Source organism: Sus scrofa, chromosome 1, assembly GCF_054392235.1.
Source record: "Sus scrofa isolate SSC_HxYL_T2T_F1_AM1 chromosome 1, Sscrofa_HxYL_maternal_Yorkshire_Landrace_v2.0, whole genome shotgun sequence".
Lineage (NCBI taxonomy): Eukaryota > Metazoa > Chordata > Mammalia > Artiodactyla > Suidae > Sus > Sus scrofa.
The window spans coordinates 199989160-200004113 of record NC_139383.1 but is presented as its reverse complement, the minus strand read 5'-3'; the positions used below and the strand labels follow the sequence as shown (position 1 = coordinate 200004113).

Genomic DNA, 14954 nt, shown 5'->3' with positions numbered 1-14954 from the left:
GTTTTAAGCCTTTGCCCAATTCATGGTTATTCTAGGAGGCATGAGAACATTACGTATTTAAGTGACTGAGATGGATTCTCATCCTGTCTCAGGTGGTATTTTTTTAACAAGACAGAGATTTGACCCTGACATTTTTCTCCCATCTTCACCATAGACTGATGAAACAAAGGAAATAATATATTTTTTTTATGTCTAATCTTTCATCCAAGGGATTATTAGTCTATAAACATTGACCTCTAGCTGAACCCAAGCTTTTTTTAAAAAATTATTTTTATCATAGTTGATTTACAACGTTCTGTCAATTTCTTTTGTACAGCAAAGTGATCCAGTTACACACACATATATGTATATATACATTCTTTCTTCTCATATCATCTTCTATCATGTTCTATCACAGTTGATTGGATATAGTTCCCTGTGATATACAGCAGGACCTCACTGCTTATCCATTCTAGACGTAATAGTCTCAAGCTTGAAGTCTACCTAAGTGTCCATTTTACATATGGGGGGAAAAATAGCTATTTCATTAAGGTTATGGATACTTTATGAACAGAGTCAGGAATTGTCTATTTCTCAGTTTTGGTCCCTTACTATTAACTAAATTCCCATATGCCCTTAACATAGAATTGTGTAGCAGCCAAATCACATTCTCAAGAGCCAGGGCATTAGGCGGCACTCTTTGGGGGCACTGGGCCAGGATCTCTTCTCTACCAATAAAAGCATAAAAGGTGCAGGCTACCTCATAGACCCCTGGACAAATGCCTAAATCTTCCTGGGTTGATCTGCCCATGTTTTCTGACACATATAGATTTGCCCCTGCTAATGCTCCCGGGGATTGGGAATGTCTGTGGAAGGCCTTTGTGGGATGAAGGGCACTTTTCACTACTTGGTGAACTGTGCGCTCCCATGGATAATAAAAATAAATCCAACCGACAGGATTGTGTTTCACAGAAGGGGTGGTAGACAAGGGAGCCACCAATCGAAAGTATCTAAAGCACCAAATTATGCCCCTGAGGAGTCATCTTGCATATCCTCGGTTCTGTTTCCATGGTAGTAAGGACTGCTTGGGATATTCAAAGGCAATTTAAATGCATTTAGGCCACAGCTTACAAGGGGATCATCTTAGGGAAATCAGGAGTAAACATTAACAGCTAGTAAAATAAGCAGTATTAAAAATCATACTGCATCTTGCTTGCTTTATTTAGGTGAAAAATTAAAAAAAATTTTTTTTGACATCTGGAAACTTAAATCTGTTTCTAACTTGGGCTTAAGATGACTCATTTCAAGACAGTCACAACTGCCATATGCTAAAATACAGAAATTTGAGGCTGCTTATTTTTTAAACTTGATTTTTAAGCTCAAAAGTATTAATTTGCATTACCTTTCTCCCCAAGGCCAACCTCAGAAGTGTGCAGACCAGGTACAGAAGGGTCCCCCCACCTGAAAACACAACTCCTCACTGATGTGTCAGGGTTGGATATTCATTTCTTTAAGCTCTGGTGACTTCTCAGCCTTTGAGAGTCTCTGAGGAAATTCAAAGTCCCCTCTGAGAAGAAGCATAGACTAGCACCTTAAAACATTACCAGTTGTGATCTGCTAACACTTTGGTAGGAACCGGAAAGGGGACTCAAGATGAACATAGAAAAAGGAAGATGAACTTGAAAGAAGAAGTGCAACTAGGAAAGACAAAAAGCCTATTTCTTAATTTTTCTTCTAGGGCACTGCTTGATTGCAATAATGGGACCAAAGCCGCATGTTGCTTTATTTATTTCATAATTTTCTTTAAACAGATACTTTCATTGCACTTGCTAGAGACACTATTCTATGCACTTTATAAATATTTGCTTGTTTATTTCTCATAACCATCTGAAGGCACTTTTTTTTTTTTTTTTTTTAATGGCCTCACCAGTGGCATATGGAAGTTCCCAGACTAGGGATTGAATCTGAGCCACAGCTATGATCTATGCTGTAGCTATGGCAATGCCAGATCCTTTTTAACCCATTGTGCTAGCCAGGGATTGAACCAGCACCTCTGCAGTGACATGAGCAGTCAGGTTCTTAACCCACTTGCCACAGTGGGAACGCCTGAAGGTATTTTTATTATCTCAATTGGATAGCTAAGGAAACAGGCACAGAGGTTGAGGTGAGGTACTGAGGGTCCTCATGAACCAGTTAAGAGGCAGATTTGAGATTCTGGGTCCAGGTCCAGATCTGGCTCCAGAACCACACTCTTAACCACTCCTCTCTGATCATATTACAAACCAGGAATGTTTTCAACTGTCTCTGAAGCTTTGGTGATAGAGGATGTAGATGAAGAGAGAGGTCAGTTTTTAATGGTAACAGCTATCTCTCTGAATTCAGCTTTCCAGTAGAGAACATATAATAATGTCTACAGAGAACCCTGGATAGGAGTCCTGGAATTTGATTCCCCCTCTGCTTGTGCAGCCTTTAGAGATTTACAGCAACTCACTGCCACTGTTTCCATCTTTGAATGGAGATTCTAATGTTATGGTAAGAATTTAAATGTTCATATAAAAGAGAGGTTGAATTCCCCAAGAGGGTATTTGGGCATTAGCTTGATGACCTATGAAGGAAACTTCACTTTTTGCTTCTTTGAAACCAGAGAATAGTGGGATGGGAGAAAAAAGTAGGGAACTCAAAGTATTTTGTGGAATCTGAAGCTCTTCAGATTCAGGCACCATGGGAATTTTCTTGGCCTGTGCTGTGAAGGTAGCATAAGCCTCTCTCTATGAGGGATGTGAGTTACTCACAATTTCCAGCCATACAATTGCTTCATTATGTCCACACCCACATTTTTCTATTTACGGCCGAAGAAAAGGCTCATTGTTGACGCCAAATCAGCACCTGCAAACAAATGTATCATAATTCATCTGAAATATCTTAGACTGTTCTGAGGAACAGTATATTTTATTTGAAACTGGAAAGCAATGTTTTCTTTTTTTCTTTTTTTTCTTTTTATGGCTGCACCTGTGGCATATGGAAGTTCCTGGGCCAGAGGTCAAATGGGAGCTACAGCTGAGGCCACAGCCACAGCAACACTGCATCTGAGGGGCATCTATGACCTATACTACAGCTTACAGCAACGCCAGATCCTCAACCCACTGAGTGAGGCCAGGGATCAAACCTGCATCCTCACAGAGACAATGTCAGGTCCTTAACCCACTTAACCACAACAGAAGCTCCTGGAAACAATTTTCAGTCATTATTTATTTAAGAAAATGGTCTTAAATATTTCTAGGGTATTAAAATACTTAGGTCTTTAAAGGTATTTAATCTTTAAAGGAATTGCAAATAATCCTTCACTACCCTCAAAACTGCGTTTTCCTTTTTTAGACGTTATGTATTTTCACATATTAGTAGTTTATCCACAGAAGCCTGGGTTTCTGGTCTCTGAGAGCATCAGAGGACTGAAGTGGTTGTAAGCCATTTTTCAGAGACCACTGCATTCCAAAGCCTCAATGGAGAGTGATTTTGGTCCCTCAGGGGACATTTCCTTTGCTGTAAATAGAAAACTGGTGATGGGATGTTGTTACTGGCATTTAGTGAGCTGAGGCCAGAAATGCTGCTGGATATCCTACAATGCACCAGACAGTTCCCTACAACAAAGAATTATCTGGCCCCAAATGTTAATAGCACTGGGATGGATAAACCTTGAAAAAGAGATGTTCGAAATGTTATTTGTAGGACTTTTTACATAGGCCCTTCATTTTATGCTGCTCGCCTTATAAACCTCCTTTATGTACAACTAATCAGTCCATATTGGAGCTTCCCAGCTGGCAAGGGTTCCCGGCAGGACTTCATGTTCAAAGAGGATCAGGGATCAGAAAAGCTCTATTTCAGGGCTTAAGGTTCCAAACCACACTAGAACGAATTTTGTGAGCTAGCCCAAGAAGCTAACCTTCATTCATAACTTAGAAAAGGTATTTGTGGGAGTTCCTGTTGTGGCTCAGCAGGTTACGAACCCGAGAAGTATCCATGAGGATTCAGGTTCTAACCCTGGCCTCATTCGGCGGGTTAAAGATCTGGTGGCATTGCCTTGAGCTGTGGTATAAGTCACAGATGAGGGTTGGATCTTGTGTTGTTGTGGCTGTGGTGCAGGTTGGTAGCCACAGCTCTGATTGGACCCCTAGCCTGGGAACTTCCTTATGCCACAGGTGTACCTCAAAAAAAAAAAAAAAATCATGCATTTTCCTCTGCCTCTGATTCTACAGATAAGCAGATCTGGTCAAAGCCCAAGGATGAGCTTCCAGAGGCAGACCTTCCATTACTGATAGGCACAGCCAAGAAGTCACTTCCCCTGTGGGAGGATGGCTGCTCAGCACATCTTCCCTGATCTCCAGGGTCTAGAAATCTAAATTTGGGGGAAGGAATAAGAAGCCTGGTCCTAGCCTTTTGGGTTCCTGTGACATTCTCCATTTGACTCCTAACTCTATTGATCCATAGAGAAAATGGGTAAGATTACCATTTCAGGGAGTTCCTGCTGTGATGCAGTGGATTAAGGATCCGGCATTGCTGCAGTTGTGGTGTAGGTCACAGCTGTGGCTCAGACGGCATCCCTGGCCCAGGAACTTCCATATTACTATTTCTGAAACTCCAATAATTAGTCATTAATCCATACAGCAATTCATTATTTCCACAGCTGTTTTTCAGCATCCTCGTGTGGCAAGTACAATATTAGAACCTGGGGGTAAAATTTTGAATGAGACACAACCTCGGCTATAGAAGTACTCACAGCCCAGTGGGAAAGGGAACAAGTCACGACATGGTATAAGAGGCATATCTAGGGGGTGCCTTGGGAACATGGGATCAGGTCAAGAACTCAAGTCAGTCTGAAAGGACCAGAGAAATTCAGGCTCTTCTCAGGAGAGGTAACATCTACTGAGTCTTGAAGGCAGAGGAGTTTTTTACACATTCAGACATGGGCAGGAGGATAGCATCTAGGGTGATGTTCATGTGGCTGACTTGGACAATGAGATGAATAACGGTGGTAGTAATTAGGAAAGAGAATGTAGAAGGAGAAGAATTTCAGACATTTCCTTGGCCTGGGTGTCACCTGGAGTTGTCGGATAACCAGGTAGCTCTAAAAATTTGGAGGGAAATGGAAAAGAAAGCCATGGTTTTATGGAAAACCTAATACGTGCCAGATACTATATTAAATGATTTACATGCTTTATTTCATTTAATTTTCCTCAGATTCTGTGAATTATGTGTTTTTATCTCCACCTTGCAGGTAAGGAAAACAAGGTCTTTTCTCAAAGCCATCTAATGGCAGAGCTGAAATTTGAATCCACGTTGTTTATGCCAAAGCCCAGGATCCTTCCAGCATCTGAGACCGCTTCTGGAAGAGAAGCTGGAGGTCAGGATTGGGGAGTCTAATTTGGAACTTTTAACCCAGAAATGAGGGCTTATTCTGTCTTTGCATTTGTCCTATTAAGGCCACATGTGGGTGTTCTTGTTGGGATAATGTAGTTTAATTTGCATTAGGTTTTTCTCTTTTTTTTTTTTTCCCTTCCTTTTTTTTCTTTGTAAGACTTATTCATGTAGCAGTAGGTTTTAATTACTATTTATTTTTTTCTCGTAAGTCAGAATTTAGGCTAGATCAACGGGTTTTCATGCTGTTACTCTGCTGGATAGAGCAATTTGCTGGCTGACTCCCAACCAAACACAGTTTAATCTGCTTTAATAGAAGTGTAACATTTTCACAGAAGTCAAACTGATCATGATAGTTGACCAAGCTTACAGCTTAAATTTTGTCTCAAAAAGATAAAAAGTTTAACTTACGAGCTAGAATTAGCATGCACATTGTAAGAACTACAGCTGGTGATGTCATAAAGAAAGCATGTACTTGAGTTTATTTTTGAGGTTGCCAAAGTAGGAAACTAGTCCCTGTTTACTCTGAAGAGAACTGACTCTCATTCTCTGGCACTCTCTCCCTGTCTCTCTCCTTCATCTTCACATCTATCTTTCTGTCTCCCTGACTCTCTTTGTTTTTAATGCACTGGAATTCATTTTTTTTCAAAACATGCAATTCTCAAAATTAGAAAAGAAAGGCTTTTGTGAGGATCATTTTACCTGACTACATTAATAGGCATGGAGAAATATCCAGACAGCTCAGATGTCCTGGTTTCCATGCAGCTTTCACAGAAATTCAGAAAAAATATCTAAAATTCTATTTACATCACCTTGGACACAATTGAGTCATAAACACAGATTATCCAGTAGAGGGCGGTGCTGATTTATTCATGAATGCCTTCAATAGTGGATGAAAAATTTAGTAAAAACAGCCTTTTTTTTTTTTTTCTTTAAAGGAACCCCAGATAGACAATAGGTAGTTATACCTGAGATGTTCTGAATTCAGCAAAAGTGCCTTTACTGAAAAGAAGGAGCCTGGTCATCAGCTTTGTTCTCTGAACAGCTCCATTTCTATGCTACCTCAGCCCAGGAACATTTCTGACTGCTAAAACTAGACTAAGATAGTGAAGACATCGCATCTCACTCCTGTAGTCCAAGCCCCCATCAGGGTCCCTTTGAAGACTGGTTAGGAGCTTGTGCTGGGGAAGATGATTCAGGGTATCAATGGTGCTTGGTGTCGAGCTGGTCCTTATGCTGATCTGCAGCTTCTATGGAGAGAAGGGTTTGAGGCTGCTACAATATGATAGATTTTGTGAGATTGAGCACAGAGAACAGTACATAAGGCACGGGGGAGGAATGAGGTGCTTTCCTTCCTTCTTCAGGAAACCAGGGGCAGTCTTGCATCCTGCAGACTATAAAACTTGCGAGCAGAAGCCTGGAACACCAGACTTGATGTTCTTGCAATGGTGGGTGGAAGAAGGTGAGTTTTCCACAATTCATTCTGCAGGAATCAATTAAGGACAAGTGGAGCAGAGGCAAAAGATTAGGGCAGATGAATTGTGGTTGTTGCTGCCACTCTGCTTTATGGGTCCATGTGAATTTTTCTTTCGGGAGGAACACCCAACTATAGGTGAGAGACATCTTTTTTTTTTTTTTTTTCTTTCTTCTTCTTGTCCTTCTCCTCCTTTTCTTTCTTCCCACGTCTTCAGCATATGGAAGTTCCCTATCCAGGGATCAAATCCAAGCAGCAGCTGCGACCTTCGCCACAGGTGCAGCAATGCTGGATCCTTAACCCACTGTGCTGGGCTGGGGATTGAACCAGCACCTCCCCAGAGACAAGTTGGGTCACTAACCCACTGTACCACAGTGGGAACACCAGAGACATTTTTTTTTTATGAGTACATCACAATATTTTTAAAAATTGAGAAGTAATTGACATAAAATGTTCCATTAGTTTCTAGTGTACAACTTAATGATTTGGTATTTGTATATATGGTAAAAATGATCACCACGTTAAATCTAGTTAACATCCACCACCACACAGTTACAATTTTTTTTTGTGTGTGATAAGAGCTTTTAATATACACTCCTGGCAATTTTCAAATATACAATATGGTATAACTACCTATAGTTACCATACTGTACATTGAATCATCATGACTTATTTATTTTATAAGCGGAAGTTCACACTTTTGACTATCTTCACCCATTTCACTCACCCCCACCCCTGCCTCTGGCAACTACCAACCTATTCTCTATATCTACAAGTTTGTTTTTGTTTTTGTTTTTAGATTTTGCATATAAATGAGATCATATGATATTTGTCTTATTTCTCCATCTGACTTATTTCACTTAGCATATGTCCTCATTTCATCCATGAGTATTCCATTTCATATATTAGCACATTTTCTTTACCCATTCATCCATTAATGGACACTCAGGCTGCTTCCATGTCTTAGTTATTGCACATAGTGCTGCTATGAACATTGCGGTGTGCAAATTTTTTACAAATTAGAGTTTTCGTCTTTTCCAGGTAAGTGTCCAGGAGTGGGATTGCAGAATCATAGCATAGGTCTGTTTTTAGTTTTTAAGGAAACTCCATACTGTTTTCTTTAGTGGCTGTGCCAATTTATATTCCCACCAACAGTGTGAGAGGGTTCCCTTTTCTTCATACCATATCCAGCATTTATTATTTGTAGACTTTTTGATGATGGCTATTCTGACCAGTGTGAGGCAAAATCTCATTGTAGTCTTGATTTTTGTTTCTCTAATAATTAGAGATGTTGAGCATCTTTTCCTGTGCCTGTTGGCCATCTATCTGTCTTCTTTTGAGAAATGTCTCTTCAGGTCCTTTGCCCATTCTCTAATGCAGTTATTTGTATCTTTGCTATTGAGATGTATGAGTTCCTTATATATTTTTATATTAACCTCTTATCAGAGATATGGTTTGCAAATATTTCTCCCATTCTGTAGGTTGCTTTTTCATTTTTTTGATGGTTTCCTTTCCTGTGCAGAAGCTTTTTAGTTTGACGCCACCTCATTTGTCTATTTTTGCTTTTGTTACCTGTGCTTTCTTTTTCTTCCTATTTTTTAAATTGATATACAGTTAATTTATAATGTGTGAGTTTCAAGTGTACAACAAAATGATTCAGTTATACATATGCATATATTCTTTCTCAGATCCTTTTCCATTATAGATTATTACAAGACATTGACTATAGTTATCTGTGCTATACAGTAGGTCCTAGGTTTTTTCCCTGTTATATATATAGTAGCATGTTATGTTAATACCAAACTCCTAATTTATCTCTATCCCCCATCCCCTTTGGTAACCATAAGTTGTTTTTGACATCTGTGAGTCTATTTCTGTTTTGTAAATAAATTTGTTTGTATCATTTTTTTTAGATATAAGTCATATGATATTCCTCTTTCTCTGTCAGACTTATTTCACTTACTATGATAATCTCTAGGTCCACCTATGTTGCTGCAAATGGGTTTCCTGTGCTATTGGTGTCATATCCAAAAAATGATTGTCCAGTCCATCCTTTTACTTTTAATCTGTTATATCTTTAAATTTAAAGTGAGTTTCTTACTCATGTACTTGGAGAACAGACTTGTAGTTGCCAAGGGGGAGGAGAGGGAGTGGGATGGACTGGGAGTCTGGGGTTAATGGTTGCAAACTATTGCATTTGGAGTGGATAAGCAATGATATCCTGCTGTATAGCATAGGGAACTATATCCAGTCACTTATAATGGAACATCATGGAGGATAATGTGAGAAAAAAATGTATATATGTGTGTGACTGGGTCACTTTGGTGTACAGTAGAAGTTGACAGAACACTATAAACCAACTATAATGGAAAAACTAAAAATCATAAAAAAATAAAATAGAGTTTCTTATAGACAACATTTAACTGGGTCTTGTTTTTTGATCTAGTCTGATAATCTGTGACTTCTGGTTTTTGCTTTTAGACTGCTTACTTTCAAAATTGATATTGATATAACTGGATTAATACCCACCATATTTGTTACTATTTTCTATTTATTGTCCTTATTCTTTATTCCTAATTTTGTCTTCCACACTTTTTCTGCCTTTTGTGGTTTTAACTAAGCATTAATATGATTCTATTTTATCTCTTTGAGGGTTAATTTTATGTGTCAACTTGATTGGGCTAAAGGGATGCCCAAGTAGCTAACAAAACATTATTTCTGGATGTGTCCCTAAGGGTGTTTCTGGAAGAGACTGCATTTGAATAAGGAGATGCTCATCCATATCACCCTCAGTGATATGGATGAGCATCATCTAATCTGTTGACGACCTAAATGGAACAACAAAGCTGGGGAAGGGGAACTTGCTCCCTGCTTAAGCTGTGACATCCATCCTCCCCTGCCCTCAGACATCAGCGCTCCTGGGCCTTTGGGCTTGGGTGAGGACTCGCACCATCAGCTCCTCTGGTTTTCAGGCTTCTCCATAATTAATTTCCTCTGACACACAAACATCTTTTTGGCTGTTTCTCTGGAAAACTGACTAATATACTGCCCTTTATTAGCATATCAAATACGTATTTTTTTTAGGTTTTTAAAGTAGCTGCCCTAGATTTTGTAATACTTATTTATTTATTTATTTGGCTGCGCCGCTGGCATACAGAAGTTCTGGGGCCAGGGACTGAATGAACCCTCTCCATGGCAGCGACTCTAACCACAGACGTGACAACATGGGATCCTTAATTTGCTGAGCCACCAGAGAACATCTGTAATATACATTTATAATTAATCCCAGTCTACTTTCAAATAAGACTGTACTGTAATGCAAGCACCTTATAATAACAAAATACTCCTACTTTAAAATGATTACAGATTCACAGGACGTTGCAAAAAATGAAACAGAGAGGTTCTCTGAACCCCTCACCCCGTTTTCTCCATTGATGCCATTTTACATAATTTCAGAGCAATAATGGAGCCAGCAAATTGATATTGTCACAATCTACAGTCCTGATTCAGATTTCACCAGCTTTACACATGCTGTGTGTACATGTGTGTGTCTGTGTGTGTGCATGCTGGCATGCATGCACAGTTCTATGCAATTTTACCACCTGTGTATATTTCAGTAAATACCACCACTGGCTAAATCATTCACTAAGATACATAAAAGGAAGCTTGAAATGAAGACTTCAACAAGGGAGGGAGAGAGAGAGAGAGAAACAGAGACAGGGAATCATATTGTGAACTTTTCATGTTTAAGAGATGCAAGATAATGTTGAAGTCAGCTAATCTAAAGAAACAATCAATACAGTGATGTGCAAAACATCATGAGGCCAGCAGGGCACTGAGATGTTCCTGCTGAGGAATCCCATGAGATTACTCAAGAGAAGGAAAACTTACATAAGAGAAACAGGACTCCCCAGATAAGACTTGTCTGCCTACAGAATATCAGAATACTGAACAGCAATCTGAATGCTATACATGAAGTTATGGCCCAGCAGATGCAGAGGGTGTGGAGAATCCTTCCCTTGAGCAGGCACCCTGGGCATTTGGGGCCAGACAGTTCTTTATTGGGTATGTCTTCAAGTGCTGCTGGAGCTTTAGCACATCTGGCCCTTGGCCACCCGGCACTATGGAAACAAAGCACATGGTATACATTTCCACAAGTATCCAGTGGCTGGGTCATGTCTCCAACCAAAAGCCACAGATCCCTTCTCATTCTAGAGGGAGAATATTCTCTCCCCAGACTCCCTTAGTCTCTGTTTCCACTCATATGGTCTGTCTGTCTGTCTTTTGTTCTTTCTTTCTTTCTCTCTCTCTCTCTCTTTCTCTCTTTCTCTCTCTCTTTCTTTCTTCCCTCTGCCCTTCCCCAACCCCCCTGCCCCCCGCCACCTGCCCCCAGAGACTGCCAACCTTGGAGGATCTGGATTTTCTAGGTTATTTTTATATATGCTTTTGTTGTGGAAGGTGACAATCTTCTTACACATAACTGCTTACCTCTTAGCTGATCTACTCTGATGGAACCTGAGCCCACACTATCAAAAGTGACCGTGACTAAAAGCAAGGAAGGCGGGTACCGTTCTACAACTGCTGGAATTGAAAACCTTAGTTACCAATTATATAAAATGCCTTGCTTGGGACTTCATTCAAAGCACTTTAATTACATACAGAAGTTTGATTTACTAAATTCTAACAACTCTTATTCTAATACCAACCTGAGTTGAAAACGTCACAGAGGTTTACTTTCAAGGAAAGGAGAATTTAACTCAATTCAAATGTATTGTTTGTTAAGCTAAATACTGTAGATCCTTTCAAAGAAACATCAGCTTTGCTATTTCATCTTAAAGAGCTTAAAGTTTCCTTGGGGCAATAATATATTAATCCTGAAAATAATTAGAGATTTCAGACATAGTTCCTACCAGAAATAATTGTAAAAAGAAGCAAGACTAGGGAGGAAGTGATATGGTTCCAGATAGCCAGAAAAAAACCTTCAAGAGAAGGATGAGAGTGGGGGTGTGCTGCTGGAGGAGGTTTGCAATGGGACTGGAAAGGGAGAAGGAAGTGCTGGTTAAGGAAATTTAACTACTGCAAGCAACGTTCTTCAAAACATTTCCAGATGAAAGAAAAGGAAGTGTGGTAAGCAAGACTGGAAAATAAAACATTGAAGAGGGAAGCCACTATCTCGCTTTCATGACTGTTTTAAAAGTTGTATCTGGCTTCCGCTGAAGCACAGCCTTTGACATCAGAGCATACAAGGTATTGCAGGAGTCAGAGATGATGGAAGTTCTGTTGCATCAACACCTAGAACTTTCTCCATTTGACTCTCTATTGTCTTCAAGCTACGACCTTGTTTCTAAGCACTCTAACTGGGTCCCCATAAGGCTTATGAATTGAAAACCCTCTTGCTTTTAAATGCTTAACAGATAAGAAGGTTACTGCTGTTGATGCTTGTCTGACATACGTAGGTGTTTAGGAAGAAGCAATTAAATGCTCTGAAGCATATTTCTAGTGGAAATTAATCAAGAATAGTATCTTAATATTTTATGAATTAGACAGAGGGGTTTTGATTACTTTCTGTTTTCACTGCATTGTGTACTTCAGGATGTGAATCATGGCTCGGGTAGGGGGAGATTTAGCACCAGACTAGGATTTATTTGCCAAAGGGGATACTTTTGCTGCGACTGAGTTTGTGTGTTCTCAGAAATCATGATGTATGGTACTGAACTATAGTATATGGTTTCAGTCTTTTTCTCTAACTGTGAAAGGCCCCTGTTCCAACTGAGGAACCACTGCTTTAGGTCATGGGGCCTTGCGTGATGGCCCTACTCTTCAGTGCAGTCCTGGCCTCATAAAAAGATACTGAGACCTAAGGAGAGAATTGGCTGCTGCTCTTTCCAAGTGGGGATGGAGATGGGCGCTTACATGACAGTGGGTCTCTCCTTGACCCTTGGCAGTTAGGTTTCTCTCTCTCTTTTTTTTTCTTAGAGCTGCCGATCTATACCACAGCAATGCAGGATCTGAGCCATGTCTACAACCTACACCACAGCTCACAGCAACAGTGGATCCTTAACCCACTGAGCGGGGCCAGGGATCGAACCTGCACCCTCATGGATACTAGTTGGGTTCATAACCCACTGAGCCACAACAGGAACTCTTGAGTTTCTCTGTTGATAGAGAAAATACTGTAGCTTATGTTTGAATACTTTTTTTTTTTTTTTAATTTGAAAAAAATTTTTTTTTCTTTTTTTGGCCACACCTGGAGCATATGGAAGTTCCCTGGTCAGGAATCAAATATGAGCTGGAGCTATGAACTATAGCTGCAGCAGCAAAGGATCCTCAACCCACTACACTGGGCCGGGGAACAAACCACCTCCACAGAGACAAGCTAGATCATTAAATCACTGTGCCACAACAGGAACTCTCTAAGTGTTTTTTTGTTTTGTTTAATTATTGGAATATTATATTTAAATGGTTAAAATTTGGTCAGCGCATGAATGGACTGATTCAGAAGGGGCCAGCTTTCCACTGCTTTACCTCTTATGCCCCACCAGCCTCAGAAGAATCCCTTCATTTGTTTATCTGTCTTTTATTTGTTTTGAACACTTTGGCTTCAAGTTTTGAAGTCAATTCTAAGCAAAATGGAAAGAGGTAACCCTGACGGACACTATTTGTGAAAAGAACTTGCTGAGTATCTTCACCAGAGACAGCAGATTCTAAAGATGGATTTTTCTCACTCATGAACAGAACAAATGAGGACATTTTGTACTGTCAAGATATTAGTTATAACAGTTATTTTTTTTCTGATGATAGTAACTGATTCTTTAGATGTATACTTGAATTCCAAAATTAATTATGCCTCTACTCAGGTAAAATAAAAGTTTTTTTAATGTTAAATTTGTACAATAGTTTATTGTTTTCATTTTCTAAGGCAAGAACTGCTGGTGAGGTGAAATGACTGTGTGGTTTTATCACAGCTTATACATTAGCCAGGGTTCTCCATAGAAACAGAATCAATGGAGATATACATACATTAGAGAGAGAGAGAGGGATTTATTTTAAGGAATTGACTCACACAATTGTGAGGGCCAGCAAATCTGAAATTTGCAGGGCAGGCCAGCAGGCTAGAGACTCAGGGAAGAGTTGATATTGCAATTCAAGTTCAAAGGCAGTCTAGGAGGCAGAATTCTCTCACTTCTCTGGACCTCAGTGGGTTTTTTTTGTTTAATTAATTAATTAACTTTTCTTTTCTTTTCTTTTCTTTTTTTTAACAGCCTTACCTGCAGCATATGGAAGTTCCCAGGCCAGGGATTGAATTGGAGCTGCAGCTGAGACCTATACCACAGCCATGGCAACACTTGATCCAGGCTGCATCTGTGACCTATGCCACAGCAACAGCGGATCCTTAACCTACAGAACAAAGCCAGGGATCAAACCTACATCTTCACAGAGACAACATCGGGTCCTTATCCCACTGAGTGACAATGAGAACTCCCCCATTCTTTTTTACTTTAAGCCTTTAGCTGTCTAGATAAGACCCATCCACACTCTAGAGCCTTTACTCAAAGCCTCTACTCAAAGTATACTGATTTAAGTGCTAATCACATCTTAAAAATAACTTCAAAGCAACATCTAGACTAGTGTTTGACCAAAAATTGGGCACCATGGCATAGCAAAGTCAACACATAAAATTAACCATTATAGCTTGTAAATTAATAAATGTACATAATTTATAATAAGTACATACCCTGGCGTGAATAAGACCAAAATTATCAGATTAAAAGATAAAGGTACAGTTTTGAGTCTTAGATGTTCAGAGCTCACACAGACCTCTTACTCCAGGACTGGATAGATCAGAGATCATATTCTTTGGGACGGGTTTTCCCAGCACTGGGCCTGCTGTCTCAGCTCCCACTTCTTAACAGCTATTTGCAGATCTGTCCTACCCACCCACCCACAGCTGGAGTTTGTGATGGAGAATCCAGTGTTCTGTTCTGCACACAGCCCCCACCTGCACACCTCTGAAACATCCCAGTTTTTCCCTATAAAACCTTTCCCCTCTAACTGACAACTGGGAGATGGTTTGGTGGATATTAGTCTG

The 14954-nt window shown here is 39.8% G+C and overlaps 1 long non-coding RNA gene across 2 annotated transcripts in view; it reads right to left on the bottom strand.

Annotated features, from left to right (window-relative positions):
• Positions 1-14954, bottom strand: part of LOC102157689 (uncharacterized) — a 63210-nt gene that overhangs the window by 46672 nt on the left and 1584 nt on the right. Inside the window, exons 2-3 of one of the 2 annotated variants that reach the window (XR_014820275.1) lie at positions 14134-14263; positions 2772-2865 (exon numbers count right to left, since the gene is read on the bottom strand). This is a non-coding gene — a long non-coding RNA (uncharacterized LOC102157689). The remainder of the gene's footprint in view (positions 1-2771; positions 2866-14133; positions 14264-14954) is intronic. The other variant, XR_002335512.2, reaches the window with a different exon arrangement.